Here is a 23,341-nt window from a genome sequence, read left to right on the forward strand (position 1 = left end):
CCCCCACCCCCACTCTCGGCGGCGGACCTCACCCCCCCCCCCCACCCCACTCTCGGCGGCGGACCTCACCCCCCACCCCCCACCCCACTCTCGGCGGCGGACCTCACCCCCACCCCCCATCCCACTCTCGGCGGCGGACCTCACCACCCCCCCCATCCCACTCTCGGCGGCGGACCTCACCCCCACCCCCCATCCCACTCTCGGCGGCGGACCTCACCACCCCCCCCATCCCACTCTCGGCGGCGGACCTCACCCCCACCCCCCCAACCCACTCTCGGCGGCGGACCTCACCCCCCTCACACCCCCCCCCCCCACTCTCGGCGGCGGACCTCACCCCCCCCAACCCACTCTCGGCGGCGGACCTCACCCCCTCACACCCCCCCCCACTCTCGGCGGCGGACCTCACCCCCCCAACCCACTCTCGGCGGCGGACCTCACCCCCTCACCCCCCCCCCCCACCCCACTCTCGGCGGCGGACCTCACCCCCCCCCCCCAACCCACTCTCGGCGGCGAACCTCACCCCCCCCCACCCCCACTCTCGGCGGCGGACCTCGAACTCCCTGGTGGCGGCAGCGGACCCTCGGGCCCCCAGCAGAAGCGGGCCCTTGGTATGGAAGTGTCGATGATAAGCAGCGACCAGCATTATTTTTTGGTGAGATATAAATTTTATTTTAATGCTTAAAACGCCTTACCTTGTTATTTGTTGCTGTTACAAATGACTTGCTACAAATGACTTGCTGTTGCTACTGAGCTGTTACTTGTAAATGACCGATTCGGTAACGTGTGACTATGCCCTCCTTTGGAATGGCCACGCTAAATCCGTGCTGGCCATGAGGAGTTTGTACTTGTCCCTTGTCGGTGAGGGTTTTCCCTGGGAGCTTCGGCTCCCTCCCACTCTTCAAAACGAACTGGGGTTGTTGGTCAATCAGGTGCAATTAGGAACCACAGACTTGCGGGCTGAAAGGACCTGTTATTGTCCACATTTTTTTTTAATTAAAAACATCAAAGAGTTGCTCAAAATGAAGCCACTTTTAGTTGAAATGAATTTCTGGCCTTGCCACTGTCATGTTCCCCCACTGCCACCTCAATTTTTTCTTCTTCACAGATGCAGTATTTACATCATTCTCTGTTTTAGACTAGCCATTGTGCAACAATTGATAAGAGTCACTTAGGAAACAATGTTGATACTTTAAAGCTATTGGGGAAAGGATTGGTGGATAAACAAATTGTAAATAGATGATCACACCTGCAAATAAGAACTGCAAAAGCATTTCTGTGCACTCAATACATGCTAATAGATGGACGTTACTTGTTTTGCAATTCAGCATTGCATGCTTTAAGCTGGGGTCTCCAAAGTGGTCATTATTGACCCCTGGGCGTCAATGGGAGTATCTAAGGGGTCAATAAATGCCTGGGGGTCAAAAGGGGGTGGATTGAAATTTTCTGGTGGAAACCAGAGACGAATATACAGAAAATAGTGCCTATGGCAGTGGTGCCCAAACTCTCACAAGAGCAGGCCTTGGTGGCTGCAATGTTGTATTTGGCTTTGGTCTTTTTAATAAGTTGAGAGTGAACAGAAGAATGAGGAAGGGTGACACAGTTGACATTAGCAGCTAGCACAATGCCTTTACAGCTCCAGTGATCAGGACCGGACCATGGTGTGAAGGCTACACTGTCTGTAAAGAGTTTGTACGTTCTCTCTGTGTCTGTCTGGTTTTCTCTGGGGGCTCCTGTTTTCTCCCACCCTTCAAAAAAACAGTTGGGTGTAAGTTAATAGGGTGTAAATTCAACAGCATGAGACTCAGTGCTGAATTGGCCTGTTATAGTGCTGTATGTCTAATGTAATTAAAATTTAAAGAAGGATGGACAGAGTGAAGAAGAAAGGGGCACATATTTTTAGTACTTTTAGTAGTGTTGCTCCCCCACCCCAGCCACCACCACCATCCTGGCTAATGTCGGTACCCCTCTCCCGGCCAGCCACCAAGGCCTCCTCCTGGCAAACACTGCCCCCCCCCCCACACCTCTCCCAGCCAGCACTACCACACCCCCCCCGCCCCAAGCAGCACCCCCATCCCCTCCAGGTCACTACCGCCCCACACCCTCCCCCTCCCAGGCAGTACTGCCATCTAAAAATTTGGGGGGGGGGGGGCCTCTGCTTTAAGCTTACTATAATGACAATAACATATATTAGCATCAGTTTCTCTTGATGAAATTGATAAGGTGAACTATTCAGGTGTCTCCAACTGTGGATGAAGCCTTGCATGAAAGTAACATTTGTGGATACACTGATTATGTCCTAGTGCTATGATTTACTGGATCAGTTTCCTCTTAATCATTTGAAATTGCCTACACCTGTCTTCCAACCAAAATGAAATTAAGTTGCCACAAGGTGCACAGCCTTGCCTCCACCCCAGCTTGAATCACCCTTTGTTCTTAAATGAAGCAGGTTTGATTGACAGAAGAGAGTGGGCTTATTATAATGATGTCCAGGTATGAAGTTAACTTCAACAATATGTGGACTATAAAACATTTTTCAAGAACAAATTCACATAGGATGGAATAGGGCAATGTTCTGGTATGCATAAAATGCTGAATTTCATCCATCTTAATTATTGTTCCGTAAAGTGCCACATCATAGATATTCTGAGTTCTTTAGGCTTTATAGCTAAAATTCATAGAATCAATAATGAGTGTAGTGCTGGCTGGTGAAAGAAAATACACCTACATTTAAATCAGCCAGTTATTTCATTTAGACTAGGTCTATTCATACACAGAAGCAACAAATTCTCCAGGCAACATACTTCAGCCTTGATAGTTTTCAGATCTGAACTAAGTCTGTTATTAACTCCTGTTTGTGTACCATAAGTTACTTAGCCAGAGAGCAGGCCCATCACTGTCCTTTTTATTTTGCACTCACTGCTACTCTTTTCTCAATCAAGAGAGCATTGGTTATGCACTTAATTGAGCATGAATTTTATGAATGTGATTTGCTTTTTAATTATATTGATGAAGGGGTTGCCCATTCGAGTCAGAGATGAAGCTTTTCTTCTCCCGGAGGGTTGTGAATCTGAGCAATTCTCTGCCATTGAGAGGGGTGAGGGCAGAGTCATTGAATGCATTCCAAGCCTGACAGATTTTCAGTCTATGGGAATGCCAAACTTATGGAGAACAAACAGAAAAATGGAGCTGAGCCCATGATCAGATCAGTCATAATCTCATCGAACAGTAAACAGGCTGAGGGGGTTGTACAACGTGATCATAATTCTTATGTTCTTATGAATAATTGTTTTTGTAATAATTTTTTTATTTACAATGGAACCAACAATAGCATTGAATGAAAGGAAATTTTTTGGACGACATGGTTAGCGTAGCACAACACTGACATTTCCACAACCCGGATTCGAATCCAACGCTGTCTGCAAAGAGTTTGTACATTTCCCTGTGTCAGCATGGATTTTCCTTGGGTGATCTGGTTTCCTCCCATCCTCCAAAACATAACAGGATTGTAGTTTAATTTGTCTCCAATTGGGTGGCACAGGTTTACATGGCCGGAATCAACTTCTCCCATGTGGTAAATAATTTTTTTTAAAATGTAATTTAAAATTCCATTATCAGTGCAGACAGGAATATCACCATGAAATATACCAGGATCCTGTTGTATCTATGGTGAAATTCACCAAATAGTGTTAGGAAGCCAATTGTAATTGTAAGTCATTGGTAGTAAATCCCAAAGTTAAGATTCAATATTCCTTTATATAAAATAGGTGTAATGTTACACGAACATAACTTTAGTCTGCAGTAAAGCAGTCAAAGATTTCCAATGAGTAGAAATTGCCCAGTGCCCCTTACATTTAGAGAAAGGAATCCAAAAAAGAGGCCCCCCCAGGGTGAATGAGTGTCCACAGATTTGCCTCCAGTGTTCCCACAGCCTTCGCAGCCCTACAGGCTTCAGTCCGAACCATCAGCAACCTGAGCTTGAGATCCAAACTTCCAACACAATCAGGAAGCCTTCAGCATCCTCCTTACCCTCTCCCAAACCTGGTTCCCCTTCAGCCAGTCTCAAGCCAGTTTTCAGGAGTCTGCAGTCTGGTGTGTCCTTTGATCACAGTCGCCAGCAGCCCAAAGCTTGCGTGAGTTCCTCACTGTGAGTTACCAACAGCCTACCGCCCGTGCGTCCTTCAACCACAGAGCCCCTTGCTGGTCCTCCACCATGGTCACCGTCCCATAGGATCATCTCTCCTCGAGTTCTCCTTTTCATACGGGAGTAGGTCTTCCCATTTTCGGGTGACCCTGCGCCAGTCCTCTGCTACCCTGGAATCGGCCACCCCTTGAGCCCAGATCTCACGGTCACAGGATTTTAAAATCAACCACCTTCAGCTCCTTTCACATGCCATTTAAAGCCTGTTTGGAGGTGTCGTTAGTTGGACTGGGGGGTAGAAACCTGTATAGGAGTGCTGTGTCTCCTCTTCCCAGTCCACACCAGTGGCATCACTGCTGTCTCTGAATGATTCAACCTTAACTCTATACTGGCATAATTATTAATTTATTTAAATATAAGTGAGATTAGCAGCATAAAATTATTTACTGGGTACAATTGGAAGTCAGTATCTGAGCTGTCATCCTTTGAGGTGAAGGCCAGATAGTTATTTTTATGTAGCACTTTTTTAAACTTCTGATTGGATGCTAATTGTATTTCATTGGCTTTGTAGTTTTCCTTGGCCCACAAAGGCAATAAAGGTGAATCTAATCTAATCTTTTTTCCACACTCTCATGGCCCTTCTACCCAGTAAATAACCCAAGTATCCACCAAACTAGAGATCTACGAATTATATGCACATGTTCTGTGGTCTTGTCTGGTTTTAACTTTAGAACTTCTGTGCTTATTATGTTTTTGCCCTCATGATTGATGGCACAACTCTGAATCCTGATGGTAGCAGGAATTCTGAGTGTAAATCAAACTTGAACATTGTGTTCCCTCCTAACAAATGAGAAATATCGAACATTTATTACAGCATAAAGTAGCCATCTTAACAATGAACTATTATGTGACACAGATGCTATGGAATATTAAAAGGAAATTATGTTTTAAAATATTTCACCAATTTGCACAGACACAGGAAGTAGATTAAATTAAAGCAGTCGGGCATTTACATATTTCACCCTGTTTATTTCCCTTCTCTTTTCTGCAAGACTTAGATGTGTCCAAAACACAACATTTTAATGGACAGAACTAACTGAAAAGTGAATTAACTCTTGCATTCCCTCATCTCAAAATCTCATGAAAATGACTAATTGTCCACACACACACACACACACACACACACACACACACACACACACACACACACACACACACACACACACGCATGTGATAAAATAAAGTAATAAATGACTGGAAACCCATCATCATCTCACTTGTCAGGAAGGCACAACAGTGACTGCACTTACTGGGAAGAATGAGGCAGGCAAGGCTAACCACCGCCATCCTGTCAACTTTCAACAGGAGCTCTATTGAGAGCATCTTTGCTGGTTGCATCCCAGTGCGGCACGGTTACTGCAGAGGATTAGATTGGAGGTCAATCCACAGGACCATAAGAGTGGCAGAGAGCATCACAGGGGTCTCCCTCCCCTCCATTGGTGATCTACCAAGATTTTGTCTGAAGAGGGCTTGCAAAATCATTAAGGACCCCTACCACCCTGCACACATCTTCCAGCTACTCCCATTGAGAAGAAGTATCAGAGCCAGAACTATAAGGCTGAGAAACAGCTACTTCCCATGGGCAGTAAGACTGCTGAATAACTGATGACCTTCTTACACAGCCCATACAAATCTCTCTGAGATGCTACTATTATTTAATATTTATATATACTGCATATACTGTAAATCGCATGTAAATATGTGTTCTATGTCTACATATGAGTTTGCATGTGTTTTACCCTAAGGACTGAAGAACAGTGTTTCGTCCAGTTGTACTTTACTGTTCGATTGTCTCATAATAATGAACTTGAATGGCTCTTTTGATGAGCTAGTACAGATGTTATGGGCAGAGTTGTCTTATTGCACTTTGTAGAATTCCTGATTTTGTTCTGCTCTCCCCTACTAAAATATCTTGCTTTGATCACCAGAATGATTCACTCATATCTGAAAGGTCAGAGCCATTTAAGAAGAAAATTGATAAATGGTAAAACATTGAACATTAATTCCAGCACTTTGGAGTTAAGAACATTCTAATGCTAAACAAATCAGCTGGAAAAACATTGCCCCAGGCAACAGTCATCAATCAAAGTTTAATTACTAATTAGTGCTTATTGTTCAGTCAGCTGACTCAATTAAATTAGGCCTGGGCTAGTAGGACACAGTTCATCTTCAATATCCTGTTAGCAATTTTTATTGTAAGACTCTGAAGGCTGGTGTTGGGCAGCACATACAATACAGGGGATATAAATATAACTAGTGAACTACAGCCTTGGAGATCTTACTTCATCAAACAGGTAAAGGTTGATTGGTTGGATAGATATCACAGTAGGCCGTGATCTGTTTTAGGCTGGATATTAAAATAATTCTGTTATCTCCTTACCTTTTTGTAAAGTTAAGCACTCACTAATTTTGTATTTGATTATCTAATTTCTTTTAACCAGAAATTTAGCAACAATTGGAGTTTCAGTTCCATTTGTCATGTATGTACAGAAGTAAATGTTCACTCTGTAATGTGATAAGAATGGGTGAGGGTTGCTCTCTTCAGAACAAAGAAGGCTGAGGGATATAATTCAACCGTGCACAAATCATGAAGGTCTTGAACTAATGAACAGAATCTGTTCCTGGTGACAGCAGAACTGGTAACTAGAAGACACAACACTAGTAAAGGAGCCAGAAATTAGATGAGGGGAATTTTTTTTTTTCTTGCAATGAATTGCTCAGATCTGTGTTACCTTGAGGGTGGCAGAACAGAAAAAGGAAGAATTGTAGAGTTGATGAAAATGGCAGTGGGTTAGCATTAATTGGAGGCCTCTTTCACTGGTGGAATTATTTTTTTGTGAATTTATAGGATTCCGTGAGCCCATCATTTTGTATACTTCCACTTCTTTCTGTAGTGTTCAGGATTAGAAGTTACCCTTCTTAAAGCTTGGTAGTTTTGCCTCTGCTTGTCTGATCCCCATGAAGTCTTTCCATTGACAATTAGGCTTTGATAAATTGCATATTAAGTGCACAAAACAAGGAATTGATTTCTATGCCCTACATAGTCTTTAAGATATGCCAATGCACATAAACCGACAACTTCCATGAAATTCTCTCCAAGAGCTTCACGAGGATGTAGGAACTAAAGAGGCGATACTGATGCAGCCTTGCCTACATTGGGGAAACTGGGAGATTGTTTCAATGAGGACCTTTGCTCCATCGGCTGCAACAGCAAAGCTCTCCAGTGGTCAACAATTTCAATTCCATATACTGTTGCCACACCAAACTGTCTGTCCATGGCCTTGTCCACTGCCAACTCGAGACCACCCACAAATTGGAGCAACAATACCTTGTATTCCATGTTAATCGTCTCCAACCAGTCATCATTAATATTGATTTCTGCAATTTCCCAATTACCCCTTCTCCAAGCCTTTTTCTTTCCCTGTCCCTCTGTTTTCTTTGTGTCAACTTCCTATGCCCTTCTCTTTTAATTGAGAGTTACCTTGAAATAGACTTGATCCAAACAGGAGGTTAAAGTGAATTCCAGTGAAATTGTGCCATAGCAGGAATTGATAAGAACCAAGGGGAAAAGCTCCACTGGCTGGAGTAAAAGCTTGCACAAAGGAAAATGTTTATGGTTATTAAAGACCAAACTACCCAATGAATAGAATAAATTTGAATTGTTTATTGTCATGTGTATCTAGTGAAAAACTATATATACTATCCAAGCAAGTCAACCCATGCACAAGTACAACAGGTAGTGCAATAATCCACAGTGTTACAGAGGGACCCCCAAAAAAAGTGGGGCCAAGTGTGGAAACTCTGTATCTCACAAAAGGAGTTTAAAAATTCATGTATGAATTACAATAACCTGCAAAAACATCCATAATTACATGTTGGGGGATGGGTGAAATTAAAGAGGAGGTTCATCAAATGACTGTTGCAGATAAATTGTTGACAGCTTGAAGCAGGTGGAGACTTTGAAAAATGACAGTAACTGTGCCTGCAACATTACCTCAGACTCCAACATTTAGTGGTTGTGATATCACATCATAGAATAGCTCCCATGGTAACAATGCATGGCCAAAGACCAGATCATCATTTGATAATGAGAAAAGGAATTTCCACATTTTAATAAATAATGGTTTATAGAAGAATTTATCCCCCCCTAAGCACTCTTCAATTGTGAATCTCATCTTCAAGCAAGAGCTGCAAATATCTTTTAAGACTATTTAATGCTCCAGAATATTTTGAGAAAAGTTGACTAAGGCAGTAATTCTTGGGCATAGTTGTGCTTATTTTAGATATCATGTACTGATGGGCATTTCAGTTATTCTGAAAACAAATTATATACAGTACATTTGAAAACACATGATCTTGAGCATTGAGGACAAAAAAAGTGAAACAGCTGCAAAGTGTTCTTGACACAATGGTGCTACACATGTGATACAAAGATATTTGTCACAGGCAGTAATTTGCATCGCTGGGTTGCAGTGCTTAGAAATGGTTTGATATCTTGCTTCCTTTCCAACTTGCACGTGCGACAAGCCATTGTTCCCCTTGACTGGCACGTGCTTGAGATTTCCTCTCCTGTTCCCAATGATACAAGCAGCAAAAGCACTGAAATGCTGGAGAAACTCAGCCGGTCTTACAGCATCCATAGGATGTAAAGATATATTACCCGGGTTTTGGGCCGGAGTCTGTCCTTGTGAGTGGTGGGGGGGGGGGGGGGGGGGGGGGGGGGGAAAGAAGACCGCAGTCTGCATTTAAAAAGGCTAGGAAGAATGGGAGGGGGAGGAGAACAACCAACAGACAAAAGGGCTAATTGAATACAAGAGGACAGGAGAGAGGAAAGGTGAGGAATTATTGGGGAAGGGGATTGTTTTTTGGCTCTGTGAAAGGAGGAAAAGGGAAGAAAGAGACAGGAAATCAGAAATATGGGGTGGGAGGGGGACTCAACAGAAACCAGAGAAGTTGATGTTATTGCCAACCATTTGGAGGGTGCCCAGATGGAATATGAGGTGTCATTCCTCAAATTTATGGGTGGTCTCAGTCTGACAGTACATGAAACCAAGGACGGCTATGTCAGCAAGGAAATGGGGCAGGGAATTGAAATGGGTGACCACTGATCAACACTACCACTATTGCAGTGGACAGAGCCAAGGTACTCAATGAAGCAACCTTTCAATCTGCATCCAGTCTCTCCAAGGTAGACAAGACCACAACAGGAGCCAAATACAGTACATGATCCTGTAGATTCACAAATGAAGTATTGCTTCACTTGGAAGGACTGAGTGGTGTTCCAAATGGTGGTGAGTGAGGAGGTACAAGTGACACAAGCAGCACTCACAGGACAGCTTTCAACTCTTCCTCTTGCACCACAACTAACACAGGCAGCACACACGCAAAACATCCTTGGTAGGTGACCAACGTCACTTCTCCTTCACCGAAGCAATCAATGCTACTGAGGTGGTGAGAACTGAGAAGCAAAAGGGATCTTTAGGTCCTCTCTCCACTTGAGAATGCCAGGCACATGATGGGCAAAGATTGTGCAAGAGGTGTATTTGGCTTTAGATCTTGGTCATTTCCCCATATACCTCCCTTACCTATCAAGATCTCACCCTGGCAGAAGCTTCTACAGCAAACTATATCTGCTTTCAACAGCCACTTGTGTTTCTGCTGCCAGAATGAATACTTACTGTCTTTTACCTTGTATAGGCACCTGCAGGCAGCAATGGTCAACACTCATGTAAACATATTGAGACTTAACCTTACACTGATTCAGACACAGGGTGAGTAACTATAACCACATAACCATTTATGGAGCGGAAACAGGCCATGTTGGCCTTTCGAGTCCGCACAGGTTCACTGATTTTGTGCACCCTCTTCAGGCATTGGTCCCGTAAGATCTTCATTCAGTAACGATGGACGAATTCAATGGAGGTGGAATCAGTAATAAACACTAATCGTAATTCTTTTTATAAATCATATCACAGAAAGTAAACATTTGGACAGGCACATAAGATTAAGGGAGAAGTAGAAATATTAAAGTAAACCCACTCTTGCAATTTTTACAGAGGTCGAGTTATTGGACATCAATAGAGGGTGAAAGTCAACGAAATTTGGCCCCACTGGAATGAATTTTAATGCTTGTTGTTGAAACATGAATAGCATTTTTTATTTAAAGTCTAAATGTATATCCCATTCTTAGAGTTCCAAAGGTAATAGTAGTGAGAGTTATTTGTCAACTGGATCTGAGTTGCATCAAGTTCACAAGTTCAACTTTCTTTATCATCTGATTCTACAAGTACAATCCAATGAAACAGTGTTCTCTGGTCTACAATGCAACACTTTCTTAGACATTCAGTCCATTCCAGCCCACAAGCCCATGCTGCCAAATTACACCCAATTGACCTACATCCCTGGTTCGTTTTGAATGGTGGAAGGAAACTGAAGCCCCCAGGGAAATCCCACGCTGACATGAGGAGAAATTATAAATTTCTTACAGACGGTGGTGGATTTGAACCCCAGTCCCAAATGCTGGTGATGTAACTGCATTGCTCTAGCCACTATGCTAATTGCTGCCCATTGAAAATACATACACCAACATAACCCGCATACTGACAAACAATATATATGTGGAGTACTTGTATATAAATATTAAAATAAATATATATTGCTGTTAAATAAACAGTTGAGTAATGAAGGGTTTGTATGAGCGGTTCGTCAGTCATTCAGTATTCTCATTGCCCTTGGGAAGAAGCAGTTCCTCAGCCTGAAAATGCTGGCTCTGCTATTTCAGTATCTCTTCCCAGATGAAAGATGCTGTGTGCAGGGTGGTAGGGGTCCTCAATTATTTTGTGTACCATCTTCAGATAACAGTTCTGGTAGATTGTGTCACTGGGGGGCAGGGAGACTTCAGTGATCCTCTCTGCGACTCTTATGGTCCTGTGGATTGACCTCCAATCCATTTCTCTAAGCAACCATACCACACTGTGATGTTGCTCGCCAGGATGCAGAAAAATGGCAGATGGCTTTCAATTTGTAAAGTGTGAGGTGATGCATTTTGGAAGGACTAACCCAGTGGTTCATAAACTTTTTCTTCCCACTCACATACCACTAAGTAATCCCTATGCCATAAGTGCTCCGTGATTAGTAAGGGATTGCTTAAAGTGGTATGTGAGTAGGAAGGGAAGATTGAGAATCACTGCTCTAGACCAAATTATGACTGAAATATTTGGTTTGAGATGAATTGTCATTGGCCCATTTCATTTGGAGTTATGAAACCGGGCACATAACGAGTCAATTAAATACAATTGAAACAGAGGTTTTCATTACTTTTTCTTTCCATTCACATACCACCTTAAGCTATCCCTTACTAATCACAGAACACCTCTGGCATAGGGAATACTTAAAATGGTATGTAAGTAGAAAGAAAAAAAGTTGAGAGCCACTGGATTAACCAGAAGGCTGAGTGCAGGGTTAATGGTTGCATATTTAAGAGTATGCATGAACAGTAGGTCCTTGAGGTTCAAATCCATGCATCCTTCAAGGTCGCCACACACGTTAATAGAATAGTTAAGAAGGCCTATGGGATGCGTTAATAGTGTGATTGGATTCAGGAATAGAGAGGTCACATTACAACTCTATAAATCTTCAGTAAGACCACACTTGGAGTATTGTGTTCAGGTCATCTTATTTTAGGAAGGATGTGGAAGCTATTGGGCAGAAAGTGGAGGAGATTTACCAGGATATTGCATGGGTTGTAAAATAAGTCTTGTGAGACAATGCTTGCGGACTCATTGGAGTGTAGAATGATGAGAGGAGACTTGACAGAGATCTAAAAGAGGCATAGATAGAATAGATGGCCAACACCTGTTTCCCAGGGCAGGAAGAACAAACACCAGAGGAGATGTGTACATAGTTAAGGGAGGGAAATTTAGCGGAGATATCAGGGGTAAGCTTTTTAACACAGAGAGTTGTGGGGGCCTGGAAAGCCTTGCTGGGAATGGTGGTGGAGGCTGAAATATTGGGGGAATTTAAGATCTTAGGCACATGGATGAAAGAAAAATAGAGGGTTATGGGGTGGGGAAGGTATAGTACTTTTTTTTAGGAAGGAATATATGGGTTGGCACAACATTGAGGGTTGAAGGGCCTGTACTGTGCTATATTGCTCTACAATAGAGCAGGGGTGGGCAACCTTTGCCTGTGGGCTGGATCCAGCCCATGATCCAAATTTATATGGACCACAATCTAACGCTCAGCAATTAGTTACACATTTTTAAATGCTGCCAATACTGGCAGTTTACGAAAAGCAGTTGGTTCTGCTACCTTTAGAGCGCATCGAAAGAACCAAACACTTGTTGATCCAAATCAAGGCTTTCATTAACTAAAAGACTAGTGTGTATCACAAGTAGGTCAACCAGTCCAGAATGACCTGGTCTGGCTAGGAGCAATCCTTTAAGACCTGCCAATAGGTGTGACTACACTCTCAGCCAATCACAGTCATCCTACACTACAATCTGTACATATACACATTGGTGATAGAATCTGTACTTTGAGAACTGACCCCAAGGTGGATGGAGGTTAGGGGCTGTACCGGTCAGTAGGCCCGACCATCTGGCGTGACTGCCGTGGCGCCAGGATTGGGGTTGCTGGAGTCGTGTCACCAGCAGGCCTGTAGGGTGCGGCCACTGCTTCGCTCAATTCCCCAATAGTGTTGTCAACAGTCTGGCCTGAGCTGGTAGGGTGGTGCTGGTCCCTCTGTTCAAGCACATGATCTGGGGGAGAGGGAATAGGGGGAGGTTGGGTTAAAGGGACTGCTGCGCGTGATCCAGCTTGGGCTAGGTCCCTTACCGAGACTGTGTCCTCCAACCCATTCAGGTACTCAACGTAGGCATAATGCAGGTTAGGATGGAGCAGAGTCACTCGGTCAACCAAGGGAACGTTCTTTGAGTACTGGACATGGCGTCATAAGAGGACCGGACCAGGAACTGTAAGCCACGCCGGCGTGGTCATACCTGACTTGGATTTCTTCGGGAAAGAGAACATCTTTTCATGGAGGGTGGCATTGGTCGCGGTGCATAGGAGGGACCGGATGGAGTGTAGGGCACTAGTGAGCATGTCCTGCCAGCGAGAGGTGGGGAGACCTTTGGATTGGAGGGCAAGCGTAACCGCTTTCCAGACGGTGGCATTTTCTCTTTCGACTTTCCCATTACCACATGGGTTATAGCTGGTGGTCCTGCTTGAAGCAATACCAGGCTCCAGAAGATACTGCCGCAGCTCTGCGCTCATAAACGAGGACCCCCTGTCACTGTGGACATAACTGGGGTACACGAAGATGGTGAAGATGCTGTGCAGGGCATCTATAACTGAGGAGGCACTCGTGTCTGAATTCAGGAATAGAGAGGTCACATTACAACGGGAAGCGGGAATACTCGTCGATGGCCGTTAGGATGTGGGTGTTATGGTTGGTTGACGGTAGGGGCCCCTTGAAGTCTACGCTGAGACGCTCAAAGGGGCGGGTGGCTTTGATGATGTGGGTGTTCTCCGGACGGAAGAAGTGGGGCTTGCACTCAACGCACACCGGGCAGGCTCGGGTCATGGAGTGAATCTCCTCAACCATGTAGGGCAGGTTGCGAGTTTTGACAAAGTGCACGAACCTAGTGACCCCTAGATGACAGAGCTCCTCGTGGAGTTTCTGTAACCAGTCCAGTTGTATGTTGGTGCAAGTCCCTCTGACGGGTCGTTGAGTTTACCTGGCCATTACAGTATGTCATAATTAAAGGTGGAGAGCTCGATTCTCCACCTGGCGATTTTGTCATTCTTGATCTTACCTCGCTGGATATTGCTAAACATGAAGGAGACCGCGCATTGGTCGGTCAACAGCATAAAGTGCCTGCCAGTGATGAACTGTCTCTCCAATGACGTACTGCTTCGACTATAGCCTGGGCATCCTTCTTGACAGAGGAGTGTCGGCTCTCAGGACCCTGGAGGTTTCTGGAGAAGAACCAGGCCGGCCGGCCTGGTTCAAAGTGGCTGTCTCTTCAAATTCGGACGCATCGCTTTCGACTTGGAACAGAATGGACTTGTCGATGGTGTGCAGCGTTGCAGCAGCGATGTCTGATTTGATGTGGTCAAAGGCTCCTCTGGCTTCGGTTGACAGGGGGAAGGAGGAGGTATTGATGAGTGGCCGTGCCTTGTCGGCATAGTATGGAACCCATTGGGCATAGTAAGAGAAAAAGCCCAAGCAGCGTCTGAGTGCCTTTTGGTTGTGGGGGGTGGGGGGGGTAAGTCCATGAGGGGACGCATGCGGTCAGGTTCCGGCATGATCACCCCTGTTCTCCAACACACAACCCAGAATTGCGAGCCGAGTGGTCCGGAAGGGAAACTTGTCGAAATTGTAGGTCCAGTTCTGCCGAATTGCAGTCTGAAAAAAAATTCTCAAGGTTGGCATCATGATCTTCCGTGTCACGGCCGCAGATGGTGACATTGTCCAGATACGGGAAAGTAGCAGTCAGCCTGTTCTGGTCCACCATCTGCTCCATTTCCCGATGGAAGACCGCGACACCATTTGTGACCCCAAAAAGTACCCTGAAGAATTGATACAGCCGCCCATTCACTTCGAAGGCCGTGAAAAGTCGATCTTCTCGGCGGATCGGGAGCTGATGATAGGCCGAATGTAAGTCAGTGGTGGAAAATACACGGTATTGGGCGATCTGATTCACCACATTCGTGATCCGTGGAAGGGGGTACGCATCCAGAAGCATGAAGCGGTTGATTGTCTGGCTGTAGACAACCACCATCCGCAGCTTCTTCCCATTTTTAACAGCCACCACCCGGGCCCACCGTGGACTCGAGCTAGGTTTGATAATGTCCTCGTCCAGCAGTCTGCACACCTCACTTGTGATAAATTTCCTATGTTCATAACTATATTACCGGCTTTAGGTGGCCACAAGTTTCCAGCCAGGGGTGAGATTTGCGAAAAGCACTGGTGGAGCAACTTGGAGAATGGAGAGACTACAGCTGAGGCCCCGGGGCATGGGCGCGAGTGCCTTGGGCTGCTGCTGGCAGGTGGTTTCCGGGGTGGAGTGGTTACAGACAGAGAGCAGAGCATGAAGCTCCGCAAAGTGCAGGGAAACGGTTTGAAACTGGCACTGAAAATCCAGTCCCAGCAGTGCAGGGGTGCACAATTGGGGAAGGACTAATAGTTTAAAGTCTGTGAACGTGATGCCCTGGACTTTCAGGGTCGCCACGCAGTACCCCTTTACCCTAGTCATGAGCAATCTGGTCGCCAATGAAATTCTCTGTGCAGTGGGGAAAATAGCTAGTCTGTAACAGTGGGCCAGGTCTGGGCGGATAAAACTGTCAGTTGACCCCGAGTCAAATAAGCAATTGGTATAGTGTCCATGCACTTTAATCAGTTCCATTGCTTTTGTGAGGGGTTGGGGGAAGTCCTGGTTGAGGGTTACTGATGCAGAGACTTGTAATGGGGACAGTGGAGTCCTGCGTGATGACGTCACGCAAAGAGTTGGGCTTGAAAAGACAGCGTCAAGGAGTTGGTCTTGCTGCCTGCAGCCTGATGGGGGTGTCAGCCAGCCAACGGAAAGTGTTGGGGGTCGCTGCTTGCAATCGGTGGTGGGTCCTTGGTTGGCAGCGTCGGGTCCCCAGTTGGCAGCGTCGGTGGGTACTGGGTCGACAGCATCGGTTGCAGTGGCATGTCGGCAGCGGCGGCATGGTGGCAGCGGAGTGTCCCCGGGCAGCGGCGGTGGAGGGACCCCGGGCGGCAGCGGTGGCGGGTCCCTGGTCAGCTGTCTCAGTGGTGGCGGGTCCCCAGTTGGCAGCGGCGGCACTGGTGGGTCCCCGGATGGCAGTGGCAGTGGGTATCTGGTTAGCTGCCTCGGTGGTGGCGGGTCGGCAGTGATGGCGGGTCCTGGGTCGGCAGTGGTGGGGGGTCCCCGGTTGGCAGCGGTGGCGGCCGTTGTGGTCGGGGCTGGGGCCTGGTTGGACATTGCTTCGTGAGGTAGGGTGAACGTCTTTGCGGCGAGTATGGGTTGTACCTTCCACACTCGGCATCTGCCCCGTGACGTCAGGCACCGCCGCACGGTGGAATCCTCACTCTTATTAGATCAGAGCTCTGAGGAAGAAATGTTTGAAATGGAGAGTGACGATTGGGCTTCACACGGGACACTGTGTTTGATGGCAGCCATTTTGGAGTGACAGACTACAGCAAAGTGGCCATGTTTAAGGCACTCTGGCACCTGGCTTTTCTCATCGTGCACTGGAACCTGCTGTGCTTGTTCCTTCCACAGAAATAACACTTTGGGGTTGCATCGGGCAGAGTAGCGGCAGTAGTAGGGTAGAGGTAGGGCATCCTACTCACATCAGAGTGTGGGGTCCATACTTAAAACCGCAGCCTCCATCCCTCTCTGCGATCCAGATCATGTCCTCTAGGTTTTCTACCCCGTGTATCACCTCATTCGATCAAACCCCAACCTCATAGGCATCCCGAATGAGATCATCTGTGGTCTCTGCAGCAGTTCTGTCTGTGCAGGCACAGTCCCTGCCCATTGCCCTTAGTGCCTGAATATAAGCTCTACAGGACTCACTGGGCTGTTGCCTCCTTGTAATAAGTTTGTACCGAGCACAGACCCTGTTCTCCGGTCGCTCGTAGAGCCCTTTCAGTACTTTCATGGCTGTGGCATAAGTGGTTGGGTCCTGGGCACTCTGGTAGACTATCGGGGACACCATAGTCATCAATATTAATAGTCGACAGCTGTCCTCGATCACGGCAGGGTCAGAGAGCTGTAAGTATGTTTCGAAGCATCTCAGCCAGTGCTTAAAGTCATTCGAGGCTGTAGCTGACTGTGGTTCGATGTCGAGGCGTTCCAACCGTAGCAAACGCTCCATCCCTTTTAGTTAATAAAACTGTAGAGCGCATCAAAAGAACCAAAGACTTGTTGATCCAAACCAAGGCTTTTATTAACTAAAATATAGGAGCATATCACAAGTAGGTCGACCAGTCCAGAATGACCTGGTCTGTCGAGGAGCAAACCTTTAAGACCTGCCAGTAGGTGTGGCTACACTCTCAGCCAATCACAGTCATCCTACACTACCATCTGTACATATACACATTGGTGATAGAATCTGTACTATCACACTACCGTAGTCCAATTCATTGTGGGACAGTTGAGTGCTCCCAGGTGGGCAGTGGGATCTGATTTTGATTGGGCAATTGTTGAGTTTGGAATGTGTGGGTTCGGCTCTCAGGTAACAGCTGCTGATGTCATCAGGCCGGTGGGGTGAGACCAGGCCAGCAGTGCCAGCAGGCGAACAAGTGAAGCTGGTGTCTGGATCCCACAGCCTGACAGCCAGTGTTTATTGGCAAGCGTAGCCTGGGTTAGTGGATATTTTTCTGGGATGAGGAGGTTAACTCGACTGCAAGTGTTTTGCTGGACCTTCAGGTATCTCTAGAACTATTTCTTGTGCCGAAAGGTAAAATTTGATAATCTTAGCATTGTGCTTGCAGTTGATAAACACCTTCTTTTCCCATTAATTCTTATTGAGCCAGGCCTGATTCTTGTTAAAGGAGCTGAGAGTCTTCACAGGTATCAATTGTTATGATTTCTGGCAGCCACACTAAGGTTCTGGTAGGGTGGCATATTTAGTGGTAATTGCTCATTTGTGTCAAAATGTATCAAAATGCTAATGTTGAAAATTACCTGAGTTCTGTTGTGTTCTCAGAAACAGGACAAGTGACTTCAAGCAGTTTGCAATTCCATCCACTGTGGATGTGGAAACCTTACCAGAAAATTTTAAGATAGAACTTATCTGCAGTGCAGCGATTAGTTGAAATCCAAATTTAATGACGATAATGTGTCTTTGAGTTCTTGCATCTGTGTGGTATGCCATTCAACCACTAACACACCAACCGCCCCATGCATAGTAAAAGCTTGCCCGCCCCTGCGATACACTTGCTTGCCTCAAGTCTTCTCAGGAAGCGCAATCACTGTTGTGCCTTCCTGACATGTGAGATGTGTGATGGGGATAGATGGCTGCTCAAGTGGACTCCAAGGAATAGAGCTCTCTACCCCTGGTCTTCCTGGGATCCTATCAAGGTAGCAGCGTCCTTTTACTGGAAGACTTCATGCACTAGTTGGATGTTCTTAAAATGAAGGTAAAACCTCATCAATATTCCAAAGTATCTGAAAATTCTATGCACCTGAACACAAATAGGAACTAACTCTCCAACATGACACAGACATATTCTAACACAGGTTGATGGAGTGAGTGAACATTGCAATTCATTGAAGATTGTGCACACAGAATAGAGAAGGTACATTGTAAAAGATGACTTATTTCATAAATGAGTGATGATTCAGCTGACAGCTGCATGTTTCAGTCAAAGAATTATTAATGGGTCAAATAAATGACTAATCAGCTCAAGTCAGAGTTTGAAAAACCAGCATCCATAAATCCATCTCCATTGACTGATCTACGTGCTCATAAGTAATGTGCCTCAGGTGCACTGGTCCCAAAGAATTGAAAACCAAGACGCACCTTCTGTTAAAATTATATGCTGCTCAAATCCAGATGAAACAAATGAATGGAAGGGAAGCCCTTTCTTCTACCCCCCCTCCTAAAGAAGTCCAGTCCCTTTCCACCCTCCCCATGGAAGGGTTGCACTTCTTAATCCCCCGCCACCATGGAAGGGCAACCGTTTTTCTTTTCCCTTTCCCATGGAAGGACAGACCCCTCCCCCATGGAAGGGCAGCCCCCTCTCCCCCTCCCCCATGGAAGGGCAGCCCCCTCTCCCCCTCCCCATGGAAGGGCAGACCCCTCTCCCCCTCCTTCATGGTAGGGCAGTCCCCTCTCTCCCCCTCTCCCATGGAAGGGCAGCCCCCTCTCTCCCCCTCCCCCATGGAAGGGCAGCCCCCTCTCTCAGTGCATCTGGGAGGGAGGCATCACCTGGACAGGTAGATGATGTAGTCTCGTGCTTGGTGATGTCTTGCATGCCCTTCCACATGTGTTGTGTGTCCTTGGTGTCCAGGAAGTGACTGTGAATGTGCTGGGCATGTGCATACCTTGCTTCCCTGATGACCTTACACAGCTTGCCTCTTGCAATAGCTTGGGCTACTTGTCGTCTGCTCTGACAGTAGCGTCTCTGTTCCTGAACAGCACATGCACCTCTGCAGTCATCCATAGCTTCTGATTAGAGTGGTAATGATGGTCTTGGGCACAGTGATGTCAGAACACTTACTAATGTAGCTGGTCACTGATGCCATATACTCCTCCAGATTGATGCAGTCACCACTGGTTGCTGCTTCCTTAAGCACATGCTAGTCAGTGCATTCAACAGTCTTGGAGTGCATGAATGGCCACTGCTGGCCAGGTTTTAACCTGCTTCATAACTGCTCTGGAGCATTTGATGAGTGGTCTCTATGCTGGGATTAGCATTACAGAGATGTAGTCTGAGTATTCGAGGTGGAGGCAGGGCTCGTATACACAAGGTCTAGCATGTTCACCCCTCTTGTTGCAAAGTCCTCAAACTGATGGAATTTAGGCAGCCATAAATTGAGGTTATCTGGTTGAAATCTCCAGCGATAATCAATCTGTGTGCAGTCTGGAGTTTATTTACAGCCCAATAGAGTCCGTAGGTTGCCTCCTTAGCATTAGTGCTGGGAGAATGTACACTCCAACTTTGAGGACCATGGTGAATTCCTGCATTAGGTAAAATGGTCTACATCTGACAATCACAAAATCCACCAGTGTTGCACAGTGACTCATGCAGAATCCTTACACTATTCCTTGTTGATATAAATGCATGGGCCAGCGCCAAAGGCTTTACCACCCAGAGCAGCCTCTCTGTCAGCCTGAAATAAAGTGAGTCAGTCCAGGTGAATGGCAGCATCTGGGACCCTGTCCTTGAGCCACATTTCAGTGTAGACCAAAGCACAGCAGACTGTTACAAACCGGGGATAACGAGCAGCAATAGACAATGAACTAGACAGCATTTAATTTTAAAACACTAATTTTATTTCTTACTCTTAAACAATCCTTAACGCTAAATTTATCCCCAACTATATGTAGGTACACTAGTGTGTGATAGTACAGATTCTATCACCAATGTGTATATGTACAGATGGTAGTGTAGGATGACTGTGATTGGCTGAGAGCGTAGCCTCACCTATTGGCAGATCTTAAAGGATTGCTCCTAGCCAGACCAGATCATTCTGGACTGGTCGACCTACATGTGATATGCTCCAGTCTTTTAATTAATAAAAGCCTTGGTTTGGATCAACAAGTCTTTGGTTCTTTCGACGCGCTCAACAATTTTATTAACCCTTAGTTTGGATCAGCAAGTCTTTGGTTCTTTCGACATGCTCCACATACTGTATGTACTTGTGTTATACACCTAAACAATTATAGTCCAGACCAAACCCTAGAACAGTGGTTCTCAATGTGTTTTTCCTACTCACATACCACTTTAAGTAACCCTATGCCATAAGGGCTCTGTGATTAGTAAGGGATTACTTAATGTGGTATGTGAATGGGAGGGGAAGGTCACTGCTCTAGACCCAATTGTTATGAAATATTTTGCTTGAGAAAAATTGTCATTGGCCCATCTACTTTGGAGTTGTGAAACCATGTTCATAACGAGTCAGTTAAGTATGATTAAAACAGTGGTTTTCATTACTTTTTCTTTCCACTCACATACCACCTTAAGCAACCCCTTACTAATCACAGAGCACCTATGGTATAGGGAATACTTAAAGTAGTATGTGAGTGGAAAGAGAAAGGTTGAGAACCACTTATCTGGAAAATTACTTCAAAATTCTGTCTTTCAAATTCAGTGTTGAAGTGTAGGCCTTTGAAATTTGATGCCCAGAATTAATGATGTACTGATGGGAAGACTGGAATTGAGGCTGCTACAGACTCATGAGTTCTCCTTGTGTTGCCTCTAAGGAAATCTCCATACACACAAGCTGTGGTCATGACACTCCTTGTTCTTTTGTAGGTAACACTCAAACTGGGCGGCCTCCATGAAGCCTCCAAGACCCTGACACCGGTCTCTCCAAGTGACCTACACTGTTAGTCAAACTCAAAATGAGGCATTTTGCTTCCCAAAAGACCCTCCTGGCACAGGTCAATCCACCAAAAAGGCTCAGTCATTCACAGAGCATGCTTTGCTCTGAATTCCACAAAAATAGCTGGCCACAAGAACTGCTTCGAAAAGCTGCTTTCTCTTCAGCAGTCAGAATGGTTCTCCCCTGCAAAATCACAATGTCTTTGGAAATGTATCATATCTAGAACAGATTGTGACAAGCCCTCCCTCAGTTCTTCCAATGTATCGAATTATTGCTGGGCTGTGACTTGTGTTGTGATGGTGCTTGCGTGAAATGTTAAATGTTAACTCTGACCATTCAGTTCATCCTGTCTGTACTATCCCTTACAGTGATAATCTCATTTTACTAAAACAAGAGTTTGTAACAAGTCCCTGTTCTCATGCTGCTCAGACCTCTGGAGTCAGATGTCATCTATTTTGTTCAGCAGGGAACAGACGTTGGCATGCAGGATGGATGGGAGATCTGGGCGGCAGGGGTTCGCCTTCATCCTAGCACAAACCCCTGCTTGCTTACCCTGCTTCCTCCACCTTGTGCACTGCTTCCTTCTGCACGATCTCATGGCTTTTGGACCTAGTCCCTGAAGCAGCCTGTGGTTGCGTAGTTCATCCCGCAGATCTTCCCAGAGGTGTTGATACATTTCTAAATAAATACTGTGATTTGTAGCGTCAGATTGCCATGACTATAAAAACTAAAATTTTGTAACTATGTAACAGTTTAGCAATACTGTTTAACTATAATTAAAGGAAGAACAAAAAATTTAAAGATTGAAGAGGAGAGATTTGTTGGTTTGAATTAATCAAAGAACAATGTATCTGGTTGGACTTATCTGCTGACATTTGTATTCAATGGACTTAAATATACAAAGATGAGTACAATGTACAACACACGCACGCACGCACGCGCGCACTCACGCACTCTCACACACTCGCGCACTCTCACACACTCGCGCACTCTCACACACTCGCGCACTCTCACACACTCGCGCACTCTCACACACTCGCGCGCTCTCACACACTCGCGCGCTCTCACACACTCGCGCGCTCTCACACACTCGCGCGCTCTCACACACTCGCGCGCTCTCACACACTCGCGCGCTCTCACACACTCGCGCGCTCTCACACACTCGCGCGCTCTCACACACTCGCGCGCTCTCACACACTCGCGCGCTCTCACACACTCGCGCGCTCTCACACACTCGCGCGCTCTCACACACTCGCGCGCTCTCACACACTCGCGCGCTCTCACACACTCGCGCGCTCTCACACACTCGCGCGCTCTCACACACTCGCGCGCTCTCACACACTCGCGCGCTCTCACACACTCGCGCGCTCTCACACACTCGCGCGCTCTCACACACTCGCGCGCTCTCACACACTCGCGCGCTCTCACACACTCGCGCGCTCTCACACACTCGCGCGCTCTCACACACTCGCGCGCTCTCACACACTCGCGCGCTCTCACACACTCGCGCGCTCTCACACACTCGCGCGCTCTCACACACTCGCGCGCTCTCACACACTCGCGCGCTCTCACACACTCGCGCGCTCTCACACACTCGCGCGCTCTCACACACTCGCGCGCTCTCACACACTCGCGCGCTCTCACACACTCGCGCGCTCTCACACACTCGCGCGCTCTCACACACTCGCGCGCTCTCACACACTCGCGCGCTCTCACACACTCGCGCGCTCTCACACACTCGCGCGCTCTCACACACTCGCGCGCTCTCACACACTCGCGCGCTCTCACACACTCGCGCGCTCTCACACACTCGCGCGCTCTCACACACTCGCGCGCTCTCACACACTCGCGCGCTCTCACACACTCGCGCGCTCTCACACACTCGCGCGCTCTCACACACTCGCGCGCTCTCACACACTCGCGCGCTCTCACACACTCGCGCGCACTCACACCCACTCGCGCGCACTCACACCCACTCGCGCGCACTCACACCCACTCACACCCACTCACACCCACTCACACCCACTCACACCCACTCACACCCACTCACACCCACTCACACTCACACACACTCACA

Source organism: Narcine bancroftii, chromosome 5, assembly GCF_036971445.1.
Source record: "Narcine bancroftii isolate sNarBan1 chromosome 5, sNarBan1.hap1, whole genome shotgun sequence".
Taxonomy (NCBI): Eukaryota; Metazoa; Chordata; class Chondrichthyes; order Torpediniformes; family Narcinidae; genus Narcine; species Narcine bancroftii.